The 17,401-nt window shown below is 39.9% G+C and overlaps 1 protein-coding gene across 2 annotated transcripts in view; it reads left to right on the top strand.

The window, feature by feature from the left end:
- The first annotated feature begins 245 nt into the window (after positions 1-245).
- Positions 246-17,401, top strand: part of DPF3 (double PHD fingers 3) — a 192,778-nt gene continuing 175,622 nt past the window's right edge. For both annotated transcript variants that reach the window (XM_026078770.1, XM_026078771.1), the window contains exons 1-3: positions 246-733; positions 2,984-3,071; positions 5,565-5,631. The gene's annotated coding sequence lies outside the window, so the exon portion shown is untranslated. The remainder of the gene's footprint in view (positions 734-2,983; positions 3,072-5,564; positions 5,632-17,401) is intronic.

Below are 17,401 nucleotides of genomic sequence, written 5' to 3' on the forward strand. Positions count from 1 at the left end.
CGGTGTGGGAGGTGAGGCGGCGGGCGGGCCGGGGACAGCCGCTGTGGAGCCGTGGCAGAGAAGGGGGAACGYGTTGGGGAGCGGGGGAGTCCCGAGGAGGGCAGGGAGGGAGGGTCTGGGTGTGGGGCGAGGCTTGGGGGGGTTTGGCTTTGGGGGCTCCGCGGTGGGAAGCGTCTCTTTCCTGCGCGAGTTGAGATTGAGGGCAGTGGGCTTCCAGGGGATGGGCGGGAAAGGAGACAGGTGTGTTTCTGAGGGATGGGGCCGCTGAAGGGAAACCACCGCTTCCTGCTCTAGGGTCCTGGCTGGTTCATGGGAAAAAGCCGATTAAAAGCTGCCCCAGGGCTTGGGGGAGCTGGAAGCTGTTGCTGCAGCCTCTCTAAATCTCTCCAGAATTATTGCATGGTGAAGAGGAGCCTGGGCGGTGGAGGACTGGTGAGGGAGCAAGTGGTAGCTCTAAACTGTCCCTCCTAGCTGGGGGTCCTCCCCTTCCTTTTCATACTTTAAAATATTTTTGGAGCTGTTTACTACTGGGTAACAAAAGGTTAGATCGGTGACAGACGAGAAGGCATTAGTAGTAGGACAGCTACGGAAAGCATGCAGCAAATGGATGAGGAAGAACTTGGGGCTGCAGCAGTCAGTGGCAGGAGGAGATCAATGCTTCTGTGGTTCATCAGCAAAAGCTGAAACGGCAACAAAAGGATGTAGTTGCAACTACCATCTCTTTGCATTCATTGTAAGAAAACCGCTGTCCTTTTGATCGTTCCTTAAAGATGTACTAAAGGCTGTTTTTGTGTAGTGGCTTTCCTCCTCCTCTTCCTGTCTATACAGCATCTAGGAATTTAAAAACTTCAAAACAGAGTGGTAGAAATACTTGTCCCTCTAACAGATGATTACAGTTACAGCAAAATGTGATCCATAGCTCAAAAAAATGTGGAAAAATAGGGTTATAGGCCTTCTCTTACCAAACAAAATGTTAGATTTTTGCCACTTTTGTAATTTTTAAAAAAGAAAATTCCAATATTGGGAAAATATGAAATGAATTTTTACTTGTTCCATTGAATATTTAGACCTTGCACTGGCTTGTTGTGTGCTCTCAGCAGGAGGGTAATTTTAAGGAGATGTTCTTTCATTCTCTTAGTTACTTGGTCTGTGTTTTAAGTTCAAAATGCATAGAGTTAAAARTGACCAGGAAAAAAGGGTGTCTTCAGGAATAGACACAGCTGGAGAATTTACCTGCAGCTTGCATAGTTTGTGAGCTCTATTTCTTTGCCTTAAAAAGTAAGCGATCAGCAAATAGTATTGCATGTAGTGTTACACTTTGCTTCTTTTGTTGGCATTGTTTCAGTTTTTTAATTTTTGATGCCTGTGAGCAATTTTGAAGGTTCTGTGACCAATATGCTGCCAATAAACTGTGCATTTGAGTCCACTGAAATAGAATTACTACCAAAAKACAGGTATGTTAGATGAAATCTGTTTTCTCAGCTGCATTGCACTTACTTATTTTTGAAATTCATAGGCAAAATGGGCTGGAAAAGACTTCAGAGGTCATTCATTGGTTTTCCACACACGCCCAGCCTCCCTATATTTTTCCTTATCTGTGTTTGTCTAACCTGTTCTTAAAGCCTTTTTGTGTGTGAGACTCAGTGCAATTTATTCTAATGATTTACTATATCTCTCACTGAAAGATTTTCTAATGTGTGAACTGAATGCTTATTGCTGCAATTTAAACCCATTACTACTTCTCCTTCTGTCCACCATGGATATAGAAAACAAGTTACTCCCTCTCTGCAACAGTATTATATATTTGAAAACTGCTAAAGTTATCCCACTTGAGTCTTTGTTTAACAGAAAAAAAAAAAAAAGACTAAAGAATACCAATTCACTCCGGTATTACAGATTGTGACTTTTAGCTGTGGTCATTCTTGCTTCCTCTGTGGACATTTTCCATGTGGGACATGTCTCTGTGAAGTGTGTCTCCCAAACGCTGGAAAACCACTATATACTACTACTCAGCTGAGGCCTTACTAGTGCTGAATATATTTTTCAGGATGTACTCAAGTTTATACATCATAGTATGGTGTTTACAATGGCRCAATAATGTTAACTGTCATGAAGTTTATGATCAAAAAGGATGGGGAAGTTACAGTTTGAGAGCTGCTGCTTCATCGGCTGTTTTCATTCTGGATTTGTGCAACTGACTGTGCTTGGTCTGGTCACTGTTGAATGCCACCCTTCTCAGACCAATCTTCAGATTGGTCAAGGTCATGCTGAATTATAAGTCTGCCCTCTGGTCCTGCCCTGTYCTCTGGCTATTTTTTCTACTTATGTTACACAGTGGACTGGATTTATACCTGTGTAGTATACTAAATACACAAATTCAGGCTATATTTACTTTATTTGCTAGTTTACGTTAAAATATAAATGTAAATTTCGTTAAAATATACTGTAAAGACCAAACTTCCTTAATCACATTAGAATTTATGGTTCAGCATAGGGTTAGGATTACTGCTGGTTAGTGAGTTGCCTCTTATCAGCTAGACTGCAGTAGCTGAACTTGTGTCTGCTCTTAGCAGTCACATGTGAAAACTAAAATTGTTTTGCTTAAACTTTTTTATGCTGAGTCTTAAACTGTATATTTTATCTCATGATTATTGGGGCTAAAACTATGTAATCTGCCTGTTACCGCTTAGTTTACACATGGCAACTCATTAAGCTGTGGTAACTGGAACATGCATCGAGCCCGTAAGTGGGATTGTGTAAGGTAATCAAAAGCAGGATTTGGTCTAACAGTAAAACTCGTCCTTGGTTTAATTCCACTGAAATCAAAGCAATTACATTAAGATCCTATTTAACTTTGTAAGCTTAATTTTTGCATTATAAGCTGCAGTAGTCTTGCAGTCATAACATCAAGGCTTTTAAGTATTTTTGCTTATGAAAGTTGCTGGTTGACTTGTAGTTCTCAGAATGTTCTGTTGTCCCACAGGCCAGCTCTGCTGTTGATGCCGATASTCATTTTTGGGTTCTCCTCCTGATGCTTGTGAGGGAAGAAACAAACTGCTGTAGCATTTAAGGTGATGAATTATTGCAGTTTATATATCGATCACTAACTTGCTGCATTTGTTCTGCGTTTGTATAAAATCTTGAGCTCTCATATCACAATCTTGATCTAGAGGTGCAACTCCCTCCGGTGTCTATTAGATGGTTTATAAATATGGGAGCAGATGTTGATCGGGTCCAGTGGAGGGCAGTAGTGCACTTACACAAAGCTACTCTTTCTTAAGACCTGTGGAGTATTTCTTTTGTATCTCTTTTGTACCAAGTATTGAATTTCTATAAAAATCAATTTAAAAAGCAGAAGTACACCACAAAATTCCTCTACAACATTATTTAAAGTGTATTTATTTGTATTTATAGATATAAGGCACAGGGGCACTGATGTTGCTTGGAGAGAGCTCTGCTTAGAGTATGTAAGAAGGTAAAACTTCTTTCTCCTGAAGTATCATCTTTGTCTTCCCTGCAGGGTGGGGGTCACTAAACACACTGAAAAGTTGGCAAATGAAACTGTAAACTTTCACATTGTATATCATTGCATTATATGAGTTTTAAAAAAATTGCAGTACATACAGTACTTCTGGCTGTTAATGTGGTAAGGACTGCTTGTATGCTAAGGAGTGACTCCTGGAAATCTAGTGGTAGGTTCTGTATCTATCAACTCTTAGTATTTATATATAAAACTTTAAGTTACTGGTTGGTATAAGTTCAAACTGGACTCCTGAGAGTAAGTCTGCGGTCTCTTCCTTTCAAGTATGCTTAGCAGTGAGAAAGATTCTGATCAAATTTAGCCCTCTCTTCAGTGCTGTTGGTTTTTGATGGAATTGTTCAGCTATAACTTACTGAAATATTCTGCTGTCTAATGAATTTAGCTTATCTTTTTTATTCTGCAGGATTAAAAGGAATAAAAAGTCCCAATACTTAATTTGCTTGTAAAGCTTTCAGAGTTAAGTCCCATCTTTAAATCATTTAGGTGCTTAGAAGTGAAGGTTTCACTGAAAGACAGTAATGAAGGTATTCGGGTTACTAAACACTTTTGTTGGCTTTGGTGGAGGGACTTCTTGACTCCAATATATTCAGAAGACTCACTGCAGAACATGCAGGCATAACTAGGTACTGACCATTTAGATGGCTTGTATATCAGTAGAAATGGAGCTGTGGTGTCAGGGGTCTCATTAAAGAGGCCAGCATATTCCAGGACATAGTCTCTTCTTAAAAATCCATTTCTGAGATCTTCCACTGCTCATCTTTCATTTTCTCCCATGGGAGACACAGATGACTGGGCTGTGTTTACTGCCTCAACAATTGTGTATCACTTCCTGTGACTGCAACAGCCTAATGCAGAACTGGGTTGCTGCTATTGTCACTTGAATGCGATTTAAAAAAACAAAAATCAAAAAACAAAACCCAAGGCTCAACCCCATAAAACTTTAGTAGGTGGCACGGAGACTCTTCACTTGTGTAGTAACAGCCTAGCGAGTGCAGAATGGCAAGTTTGGTGGCTGCTATTGCTGATGATAGAGGAAGGATGGTGGTAGTTTGCATAAAGACGAACTTCAGTGTCAGTGTTGATGAGAAGGAGGGTGGCTACTTATCAGGGGAGGTAGGCAGTTGCTAGGGTGGAAGTGATAGATTCCCAAATCCAAGTCTGGCATCAATGCCAGCAAAAGTTGGATTGGCTTTGTTTGTAGGCAGTACAGGCCTATCTAGGCATCGTGGGTATCTTATCACATGCAAGCGTTTGCTGTAGCTTCTGTGGGTGTTAGAACCCAAGACCGGTAGATTATTACTGGCTCTGCTGTACCTATGTGTAAAATCTGTTATTGCAGGACTGGCATGGTCTCAGGTACATGGGAAAATTTTGCCTGTAGTCAATAATTCCAACAGGCTGGCTCTGTTTTGTATACTTAAAGTCAAATGAGTGAAGTGGTGGTATTTCTTTTGAATTATTTTTTAGGGTGAAAAAACAGTATAAGGTTGGGAATTCAAAACGTAAGTCTCAACAGTGACAGTAACTCAGTTCCATTGTGCATACATGGGTTTTTGTTTGAAATCTCTCTTTCTCCTTAGAAAGGCAAACTGGAATCCAGACACTGTTTATACTCATTCTGTGTTCGTAAACACCATGAAGGTTACTGTGTGCATCTTTAAGTGGGTCCTGTTGACTCTGAATGGATATTAAAAAAATTGTTTTTTTCCTGTAAAAAGAAGGATTTAGTTTGCGGTTTTGACTCAGACTTACTGTTCCTGTGATATAGCACAGGCTCCTGTGTGCACCAGCTCATTGTTGTCAGTCTGCGCTTCAGAAATGGCTTCACCTTAATACTACATTTTTCTTTCAAAATAGCGTGTTGTCTTTGAGATAGGAGACTGCTAGATAGCTGTGAAATTCTTTTGATTTCTTTTGATATTTTAGCTAACTGTCTTAAATATATGATTTATGTGCARTATGAACAACTACCTAACATTTTAAAATGTCTTTGTTCTTTTTTGACTTCTCTTACCATTTTTAGTGGGTCCATTCCAAGAGTTTTAAATAATGCAACAATAACCACACCTCCTGCTGAAGACGTATTTTATGTGAGTATAAATATGTACGTGTGTATGTGTATACACACCTACACATGGACATATCTCAGCCTACAAAAGCCAGGCTTCATTACCACATTTTTCTGTGTATGAATGGTGAGAATGCTAATTTGAGGGCATTAAATTTGCATATGCTTTTGAGGACAGAAGTGGCTATGCTTTGTCTTTTGTCCTGTAGTGCTGTCCTGTGCAATCCAGATCTGATGTCTGTCATTAAAAATAAAGCCGGACTTCTTTGTTAATAATTTCAGTGCTTTTTGTGAAATGTCAGTTTGGTAAAAGGTCACATCTGCAGGTGGTGAAGTGATCTCTCAAACAGATAGAGTTGGTAATGAGGGTTTACACTGCTAGAACACAAAACTGGAGCTGGACCTTATATTCCTTGCAGAGGCAATGTAGAGTGGAATATCTTGACAGGGTGGTTTTTGAAGAAACCTGTGGTAAGTACTGCTGTCCTGCTTCTTCACAGGGAAAAATGAGGATCTGCAATGGAAGGTTAAATTCCTGGTGTAATTAATGTCTGCCTTAGAGTAGTGGAAGCTGGCAGCTTTTTCCTTTTTCCTCCAGACTCGTTTGTTCAGCTTATGGATCTCTAATACACAAAGTGCTTGCAATTACAAGATTGATTTCTAGCCTTGTATTTAAAAACAGTTCCAGTGAAAAGAACTGGTCGGTATCTCCAAGGAAGTATTTTCTTTTAGGATCAAAATCTTGTGTGCTGCTTCATCTTCTCTCTTTTCTGCTTTGGTTATGAGGTTGTGCTTTTATACAGAGAGATCTGTACTGTTTTGCCTTTACACAGCAATAAAGGATGTCAGGGCTCTGAAGGTTGATTTGTCATGCTGGAGGAAAAATTGGTGACATAGATCATAGGTATCATCTTGTGTATTAGGTTGCTTTATATTAAGTACGCAAGTCTTTGGACAGGTGTAGGCACAAATGATGATACAGAAAAAACCCTTCTCCAGAAATGTCCATCTGGAGATCAGTGTCCCACTTTCAGAAAGGAACAGTGTATCCTTAAAGTTTATAACAACTTTTTAACTGAAGAAACTGTGTCACATGGTTAGTAACACCTCCTTTCTCAAAGTCTGTATCCTATATCTCAGTCTATATCTYACATGCTGAGGAAAGTAATTTGTAAGGCTTGAGTACAGAAAGCATTGTAATCAGGTGCATRTGGTTCTCAGAAATGCCCAATAAATGAGCATAATGCTCTTCTGAAGCATGAGCTAGCTCAGTTGTCCTGTGTGCATCGTGCCCTGCAGATGTACCCTTTTGTAAAAGCACCATTTGAATGCTACCAGCCTTACTTTCTTTGTCTCTCTCCCAYCCCCCACTTCTGTTGTCTTTGAATTCTGCTGGAATTTCCTGTTTCAAGGGTTCTTTTTTTGAAAGAAAGGGGAATGGAAGGTTTATGAGATAAGAATTCTCACTTCTAAATCCTCTCTCAACCAGAGCAGCACAGGAGGAGGAGGAAGTTCAGCCCGGTATATGTGGACTGGTGTGGGAGGTTTCCTATTGCTTAAATGTAAAATATCAAGAGTATGTTAGGAGTACATCCTGAAGGAAAAAGGGTGGGAGGAGGGAAGGTTACCATGGGAAAGCAGCGTTGTCTTTTCATATATCAAGTACCTTCTGTAGAAGGTATGTGCGATTTGTTTAGTGGGTTGGGGTAGTTTGAAAGAGAATTAGAAGTATAAATCTGCGGATGTCTAGTCTCATGGTGATACTGTATATCCTCTACTCTTGTCTTGATTACTGTTTGTATGTTCTTCCATGTTCTGAATACTTCCAGAGCTATGATTGTAGCTGCAGTCTTAAATTTTATTCTTAGGTCACTGTGCCTCTGGTCATCCTAACTGCATGTATGCACTGATGTTTAGAATGGATCATGGCATTGCCTTAGCCCATTAGAGTGCCGGTTTCATGTCTCATAGCCCGCTCCATAGACACCCTGCTTCATGGAGCCATTCTAGGACCTGGTCTGCAGACTGCTTCTCTTCTGGGCACTGAGTGGAAGTGAGGAACAGCAAATTGTGGTCAGTCCTAATTCTCAGTGTAGACATCGGCCTATATTTCAGTGTATGTGCCTAGGTGCAGAAGTCTACTTATGGGCTGATATTGCAGGATCTGTCCTGTGTCTACAAACTAATAAAATTAACTTTCTGCATGGTTTATGATCTGCCACTTCTTGTGTACCTCTGGAAAAAATGAAATAAAAAGATTTTTTTAGACCAAGATATACAGCATTTACTGGGAAGCAATGAACTTGATTTCTAGAAAGAAATACTAAATCAATTGCTGAATTTAAAAAAAAACAACAAAACACAACCTGCAGATAGTGATAGTCTACAAAGGGTCTTCAAAAGTGTGAAGACAACTGATACTGTACGTCTGCTTTGTGGAACTGAAACAGTACTTGTCTTTCATATACAAGATGTAATATTACATCTCATATACAAGATGTAATATTATTTTGCAGTTCCAAAAAAACTTCAGCTCTCAGCTTAATTGGATGGAAATCAAAAGAGGAGATAAGATATAGAAAATGGTTTATGGACCTGGTTGAGCTATCATTTCCCTGAGCAAAGCACTTTCTAATTGGGAGCAGGAAAGCTGTCCAAGTCCCAAGGAAAGAAGAATAGCTGAAGTAACTGTCCATAGGATAATACAAGTTGCATACTGTAACTTTGTGGTAAATCAAGAAGGATGACAGAGCACTCTCTATGAAATGGTTAAGAGCTTCTAGAGACTACCAGGCCATGGGGTTTAAGCTGCATTAATTACCCAAGAAGATGTAATTGATTATTTTTTTTTAACCCAGGTAACAACTGAGTGCAAGTTGACTAATAGCATTTAGCTGCTTTCTCTAYAAAACAGGCCTTCTTTTCTAAAGCTAACAGACAGTGCAACAATATCAGCTGGTGGAACATCCTCCCCTTGAATAAAGAACATATTTTATCACCTCTGTTCAGAATGCCAAATCTGAAAGAAAAGGAAAATACAGATGATCAAAGAGTGTGTGTAAGGGCAAAGTCTAGGAGAACTTTTGTGGGAGAAGTTACATAAGGGGGAAGGGGGCTGTGTTACAATAAGCCAGCTATGTGAAATTGCTCCCATAGGTTCCAGATAAAATTAAAATAGCAGATGGATGTCTTTATGCAGTGTAGCTCTGCATGTATACTGTGTCCAACATATAAGTATTCCTGGCCTGAAGAGATGGTCTTTTAAAATTTCCCTCTAGGAGGAATACCAGTGTTAAGTGGCATTCCTCAGAGGCACTTGCATCCATTCATGCAGATAGAAGCACAGGATCAGACTCAGCCCTGTGAAATGGGGAGTGGAGCTTGGGGGGGGGGCGAGGAAACAAGCTTTTCTTTGGTAGAAATTTGCAAGTCGAATGTTTTGACAAGTTTCTTCCTCTGATAAATATGAATGTTAAATGGAAGAAAAATAAGGAAAAATATTTTGAAGGTCATCTGTATTTTGTGTTGCCTCCTCCCACCTCCCCAATAATCTGTCTTTGTTTTCAATTCTATGGGGCACACTGGCCAAGTTATTGAAAAGTCTGTCCACTGGTAGTTTTTTCATGGGAAATGTGAACCATGCAGGTGTGTGCTATGTCAGGAGGCCTAAGAAGTTAGCATCAGCCACTCTGACTCCAGAACTAGAAGCGATATTGTTATGCCTGCATGGAACAGTGCCTGGGATAATAAATCATGTTTGATGGCCCAGAAGCTTGTTTCTGATGCAGAGTTGTGTGCAGCTTTGTTCACCTGTAAAGCTTACAGTAAACATGGCATTTGGCTAGTTTAGTTTTTTTGTGCTAATTTGGCCCAGTTTGTTCAGCTGGCCAACCAAAAAAGCTGCAGACAGCTCTGGGTTTGCTATATGTCACGTGGAGCTGGAAAGTAGGCAAGACTGGCYGTGGAGTAGGGAGACACACCCCCACAGATCTGATGCAAAGCCTGTTTAAGTCTGTCAAATTATTTTTGTGGAATTTGGCTTAGGTGCCAAATTCTGGAAGTTTGTTTCTTGACTGAGAATGTTGGAATTTCCCGAGGCAGACACAAGTTGCACTTCTTCCTTTGGATCCTCTTGCTGAGCCAAAACAGTGTCATTGACTTAAAATATCAAAATAATATACATGCTACAATTTTTGGTAATTTATAAGCATTCTGGGTCAAATTTGTGACTACCTAAGTGGATCTGAGGGATGAATCAGGCATTGTCTTTGTTATTTTTGGATGTAGCAACTTGACTATGTCCTTTAATATTCCTCATGATGTTAATGGGCAAATTATAAGACTTCATTTATTTGCTTTTTCCATTACATTTTGTTTCAACCTGCTGCACTACCTGCTTGCTGGTAGGAGGCTCTTCACATGCAGTTCTCTGTTCATGGACAGTGGTCTGGATTAGTTACTGCTCCTGGCTTGTCAGGCTAAGATATCCTACTCTGCCAGCCATCTGTGGTTGGATGTGGTATGTAGGGTTGGGGGGGTTGAGATGAAAAGTGAGAATTTGTGCTGTATTAATGTGACAACAGAAGTATCCTGCCCAATTTCCAAAACGCCAGTTATGTTAATGTCGAGGCCAGTGACAGAAAGCATAGTTTCATCACTGTATCCTTTTCACAGGGCCATCTTTCAAGTTATGTCCACTTAAACAGAAGTTGGGCTAAGTGGAAGGACTTTGGATGTTTAGGCTGTTAAAGAACTTCTGTGCTGTTTTGGAGACAACTGCTTGGGCTGATGTTTTCTTTAGCCTTTGTCCTTGGAGGTGGACCTCATTTCAGAGTAGGAATTTTTGTTGTCTGAAAAAATACTAATGTTTCAGCTTTAAGGAAAGATCTGCCCATAATAAGCTTGAAACCTGCTTTAACTTTGACAAACAGAAACAGTACTCTAATGTATGGACTCCTAACACAAGGAATGGTCTGATCTTGAAATTCTAGGTTTGCATTCATCTAGGGTTTCCACTGGCTGATATTGCTGATTTTGATTTGGACTGTKTTTTGGAGTGTCATAAACTTATGAGTGACAGTTTCTCATATTTATGATATGTTTTAAATACTGTAACTGGCGGCTTTGTGATATAAGCCTTTAGCTAAGTAAACGCCTTGTACACTTCTTCAGCTCTAAAGGCTATGATTAATAAGCCCATGTTATTTGATAGATGTGCATAATAAATTCTGAGTGACTGCAGCTATTGATGGTTAATCTTTCTGTAAAGATCTAGTACGGTGAAAAATATTAAATTTTATATAAACAATGCTTCATGCATGTTGTATGTTTTTTGTCTTTTTCTTACCAGATTTTTTCCCAACTAAAAGTTTTGGTATGAAAGCATTACTTTCTGTGTAGGTGTTCCTCTGATCCTTCTGTTTTGTTCTTCACCTGAAGCATCATCATCATCCCTGTAAAATCAGGCTTGTCTGCTGTATGAATAATTAAAGCATTGCAAACAGAATTATGATTTCGAGTGAAGAGAGCAGAAGCAGATAAAACACTTCTTAAAAACTGATTTTCAAGAAGTATCTCTATACTAGTAAAGCAAAGTGAGAAGAAAAATAGGTGTGTATATATAGCACTGATTTTAAAAAGTTATGTTTTCAGATGTAGTTGTGAGATTGTCCCAGGGCTTCTAGCCTGACTTCAAAGATTGAATGAGACTCCGTAGATCTGTGTTCATGCTTGCATGTGCATGCCCTAGTGTGAGAGAAGGACTGTCTGTGTGTGGGTGCGCACAGAGAATGATCAAAATAGAAATCTTTGAATATAACCTCTTTGTCCTAGTGTATGTATTTGTCGTTTGGAAAAAAGCAGAATGGCATATAATAGTCCTTTGCAGCAACAACACAACAAAAGAATAAAAAATTAAAAAAGAAAAGTAGCATGAAGATTGCAAAGTCAAGCCCTCAAAACTTAGGAGATGCCAGAACAAAGGTTTTCTTTGGAGTTTTAATTCAGCTTCTTTATGTGGATGCATTGTAATCTAATTTTCCATTGCATGGCAGGGTACTCTCTCCTGCTGTTTTCTCTTCTGTCCTGCCTCCCCTTGTATATCAGCAGAGAAAATACGGAAAACAGAAGAGAGCTAGTTTTGCTCCTGTAAGTGTTGGGATCTGATGCAACAGTAATTTCTGGACAAAGGATGATTACTGTAAAAATACAGATGGAATCTTGGGGCCATATCCCAACAAGCTGCTGAAAGCGCTTTTCAGTGACTTAGTCAGTTATGGGTGGCTTTTCCACAGAAAATTTCTAAAGAAACATTCTTGATACCAGATTCACTGAGTCTTCTGAATTTCAAAGCCTTACATGAAGGCATAGAGTCTACTCAGCCTTATCGTTGTTTGATTTTATTTTAAGATGTTTTGTTCACTCTCACTGTTGGAAATTGTTCATGAGAAAGCTTTCAAAAATGCTTTGTCCCCTCTGATCTCTCCCTTCCCCTCCCCCTTCAAAACAAAACAAAACAAAAATCCCAAACCCTTCTGCAAGGGAATTCTTTGGCTGAGGAAATGTCACTTTCTTAGTGTGCTAAAAGTCTGAACATTAGAAAACATTCAGAGGTATCAGCAGTTTCAACTGCTGGCAGTGCTGATTGTGCCACCTATAATCCCTGTAGGCATACGTTGTGTAGTATAAAGAAGGTAATGTTCAGCCACGGGGGGAATGTTTCCTGCGAGTGTGTGTGCATGGAAATGCACCAGTACAAATTTGTGTTAATAAACATATAAACACAAAGAAATGGCTTCAGCTGTGCCTACCCCTCTGAGGTGGTGCTGGGCAAGCTGTACTCTGTGTAGCTTGGGACAAGAAGTGGAGGATATTGTACCCGCTACAGCTGAAAGGGGCCGGGGCCGGGGCCGGGGCCGGGGCTCGCCCCTCGCCCGCCGCTAGGGGGCGGTGCAGCGCCAGGCCGCGCCCCCGGCCGGCACTGCCCGGCTGCTCCAGGTGAGCCGGGGCGGGGAGTGGTAACGTGGAATAGCAATACTCAGTAGAGGATTTTCCGTGACCTTCAATGATTCACGCCCGTGGATGTTTACTGTGCGTAATCCCCATCAAGTTTTACTTCTACCACACCCACTGATGTGTCGTCTGTTTGGGGAGTCAGCAGATAAATTAAGCAATTGCTATGCAATATGGCAGAAGAATTATGTGCATGCTGTTATGGCTGTTAGCTGATTTCTTTCAGAGTATTTTTATTAAGGTCATGCTTTCATAAAGAAATACCTTATATGGGCCAAACTGTGCATTCTTGGATATAAATAAATGCTAATTCTTCTCAGGTCAGGACTTTTAACTCTCAACTCTGACTTTCGACAGCACTAATTTCTCTGCTGGGTTGACTTCATGAAAGCAGGATATGAAAATTTTGGAGAAAAGATTTTTGCTGCAGTGTATACATTTTAAAACTCCTATTATACATAGATGAGATTCTACTTTAGTTTACATCACTGTAAATGAAGAATAAATCTTAGTGGCAGTATGAACAGGATTTGACTGACAATGTTGGACAACCTCTTTTCCTGTTGAAGCCAACTTTGGCAGAACCAAGCCAAGCCATGTTAGAATTGCATTTTACAAATGGGAACAGAATCTGACTGGCAGGTTGGTTTGTTTTCTAATGTCTGTAGCCCAAACATTCAACCTCAAGGAGACTAAAACTAGGCACCTAAATCCAATAACTCCCAGAGTCACACGATAGGAAACACTAGGCATAGGATCCTGTGTATGAATCTTGGCTTACATAGCTATATTGCAGCACTCAGATATTTCAGTCTGCTTAATGTGTGCTTCATGCTTTCAGTGTCCTGTAGTTACAGGCTCTTAGTTCCTAGTGACTCTGCATTAACTATATAATCCTACTCTGATTCTAGAACCCTTTCTTTCAAATATCCCAGCCTTAGCAGCCATTGCTTCCTAAATTGTTCTTCAGTGCTGTCTCACCCCAGTACTATCTGATATCTGTGATCAATGTGTTTCTTCTTTTCCCAATCTGATTTCCACAAGTATTTAGTAGCATAGCTCATCTTTAGCAAATGAATGGCCTCGATTATGTACAGATAAATGTGTTAGTGTCTTGCTGAACTGGAGTCTTATTTTCTTGTTACGGTTTTTGAAAACAGCACAGGTCTTCCCATAAGCTTTAGGAAGGCCCATTAAGTAGGCGCATTGGGATATTTGTGTAAGAATATGGCCTGGAAACAACACTCTGCTATATATACAGGCTTGTGGATTAGAGTGTGTATATATATTTTTAAATCTTTTTTTCCCGTCAATATGCAGTAACTGAAAAATGAACATCTATTGTCCCAGCATTCTGGATGCTATGCTGACAAGTAGGCCAGGCTTGGATGTCCCTAGGACTGCAGTTTGGAATAGTGCCAAGCTCCTTTGGAATATAACATGCTTACATTTGTATCTGGAATACAAGTGGGATTCTCATATTCAATAATCAGAAGGAGGGGGTGTGAGTGAGGGAAACAGCTGCATGTCTCTGGCACTGTGCGTTGCATACTGACCCTTGTTGTGTAACCTCGGTGCCCCAGAAGTTTGAATCCATTTCAGGAGGTGGACATTTATTTAGCTGGGAAAAGTGTTAGCTAGTGAATTATTCCAAGTATATAAATAGAGTAAGGGAATCCACTGCTTGTCTGATATGAGAGTGATCTTAAGTAATAAGCACCTCTCACCCACAGCAAATGCAACTACATTTCAGATCGTTCTGTGCTATCCTTCGCCTTCTCCCTAAATGGATTTGGCCAATGTTTCTGCCTAGAAGAACGATGAGAGTGGAAGGTCCTGTTTGCCAGAAGAAATTATTACTATGTAGGGAGAGAAAAGGTTTTAATAAAAAGAATTCAGAGAAGGACTGGCCAATGGTTAGAAGAGAGCAAGAAGCTATTGCAGGGCTAAAGGGGAGTGGTAAAGAATGCAGGTCAGTTAGGCTTGTTGATACTATTTCTGGACAGTTGTGAAGTGGGTAAGGTGCAATCTTAAGGCTTAATCTTGTGGCCACTGGCTGCACAGAATTCCTGGAAGCTGGGTTCCTTCCATTTGTGTTTTGTAGCGAGATGCTGATGCCTGCAGGAGCCARACAAGGAGGATCTTCACTAAGAAAATAATTTGATAAATGATACTACTGCAGGCAGGAGTATTGCAGCACAGCTGCAATATTGTTCTTTATAAATGTTTTTATTCTATCAAAGTTGTTCTAATGCCTCTGAATCATATTTCCTAAGGGCTTTAGCCATAGACACCAGACAGGAGGGAGCATTCTGTTATGTGTGAGATGGGCAAATCCTTTGGATTTTGCAAGTGAGTGCAGAATTCAACATGTATAAGACACTATGCTTAGGTGACTGGTCTTTACCCCATTTTCTACAATGCTTTTCTGAGTTAAAAAACTGTAATGCTTGATGACTCCCAAGCAGTGTAGGTTCCAAGACATTCTAACTATTCTGAAGTATCCTCAGATGTATAGTAATATAATATAATGTAATATAATATTTGGTGGGAGCTTTTCTAGTGTTGAAGATGTTGGTGCCGCCTTTTCAGATACAGAGGCTGGAATGCTCTTAGCTGGTTCTTCACCTTTAAAGCCAGACAGAACGCAAGGAGACACCAGAAGGAATAGTAAGGTAGGGAATTTGGGTTTTCTACATGTGGCACAGTTGGCAGGATAGAGAGTGTAAGTTTTATGTGATGATATTTTGTATGCACTTGTGTTCTACTCTGGGCTCTTGGGTAACAATCATTTCTATCCTTCCTGCCTGAGATCTGAGGTTGCATTAAATATGTAGTGTATTTGAGTGCTACTTCTAGTAACATAGGGGAAAGAATGTGTGATTCTTGGCCATACCAGTTAGGTAGCTTGAACCTCCGTAGCCTCCTTGAGCTCACTAGTAACAGCTATTATCTGCGGTTTTGGGATGATGCCTATCTAAACCTATTCTCCTGGATATTGGTGCAAATCAGGAGCCATAGTTTCACTGAAGTCAGTAGGCCCATATTAATAATGCACATGAAAGATGAAAATCTGGACCTATGCATGTGCCTAGTAAATCCTGTACTAGGCAGTCTTTCCTGGAGTTATGTAAGGACTCTACAGGATAGTCCTAGAAATAGCCAAATAAGCAGCATGGTTAATAGCAAAAATAGGCACCTTGTATAAAGCAGTATCCCATCAGCCTTTTTCTTCACTCAGAGTTTCATAATAGACGTTGACAAGTTCTTCTTAGGTACTTTCTGTTGAGGCAACACAGAGTAACAGCATCAGCAAAGGCCTGTCAACTTAAGCAAAAGCCTTAGCTTCTGTAGAAGATTTGATACAAGGCTTAGATGTGCTGGAGAATGGCTGGGGCAAGAGTTGTATAGCAGCGCTTCCTACCGTGAGGTGGCCTCTGCCTTCAGAAGAAAGTGTCTTGGCAGCAAAGCTACTCCGCTCTCAGAGAAAAACAAAACAAAACAAAACAAATGAAACCAACAAATACGCTCCACCCTTGGCAAAGCCATTCTGATRTAAGGGATTTTACCAGTGCGGCTATCTCAGTTAAGGAATGTCAGCAAACTTCTGAAGGGGAGACCTGGCTTGAGAGCCTTTATGGGTTAGGGAAATTTGTATCAAATTAGCTCCACTGGTAGAAATTGCTGAGGAGACCTGGGGGCAAGTAAATCAGGGCTGGCTCCGCTGTGACTTAGACTGGAGTAACTTACACTGATAAATTCCCAGAATCAGTTTTATGTTGTACCAGTGTAGCACATGTCAATTGAAGTCTGCCAGCTTTTAAAGTTAGGCTTGATCTATATTGGTGTTTTAGACAGTCAGTCAGTGCCTTTCTGTTGTTTGCCTCCTCTACCAAAGTAAAGCTGGATGGAGGATGGAAAAACAGTTTCATGAAACTTTTAAAGCTGTTTCTATTTAGCAGAATTTAAAACGTAACTGAACAAAAGTCATCTTATTTCCCCCTTTCTTACTTCTTCCTCCCCTGTTTGGCCAATCAGTGCAATAAAATGAGCTAGTGCCTTCGTATCCCCTCACTCACTCCAAACTGCTGTTTAGTTTTTCTTCTTTCCACTTCAACCACCTCATTGATTTTTATTTTTCTTACTCTGAACTTTGTAAAAGTGGAAGATATTTTAAGTTATTGATTAGCAAGGTTAATCTTCTTTTTGTACTTTTTCAACTTTTCCAAATTGTTTTGAAAGTGATGGAACAAAAACAGAAGGAAAGGAAAAAATTAAATGGCACAGCACAGTCATTTGTTTGTATTTATATGGAAGAGAGGGGTGAAAGCATTGAAGATCTTACTAAATAAAATTTTGAAATGAAAGTATTGAAAATATTTCACAAGATATTAAAAAACTAAGAAATATTAACAGTGAATTTAACAGCTGAATTTAATTTTCAATAGAATTAAAAAATAGACTAGTTTTATTGTAAACTGTATAACTTCTGGATGTGCTACAAAAGTAACCTGTTTTAGCCTACTTATGATAGTATTTGTTCCCTTGGCCCCATGAAAACTGAAATACATATTATAAACAAGGAAGTACTGAAAGACAATAAGTTGTTACTCTCAAGCCACATCTGCATGGCTCACCTCTGCCTACTCTATTAAAAAATTTCCCATAGTGGAGTCAGCATATAGTCACAGTGTAATACTCATTCCTTTCTCTGAGGTGATCCCATTTGTAATGAAGTAAAGGTTAAGCTGTTCAAATCAACAGCAAAATTCAGAATTAAC

The sequence above is a fragment of the Apteryx rowi genome, unplaced genomic scaffold (genome assembly GCF_003343035.1).
Source record: "Apteryx rowi isolate R43461 unplaced genomic scaffold, aptRow1 scaffold_488, whole genome shotgun sequence".
NCBI lineage: Eukaryota > Metazoa > Chordata > Aves > Apterygiformes > Apterygidae > Apteryx > Apteryx rowi.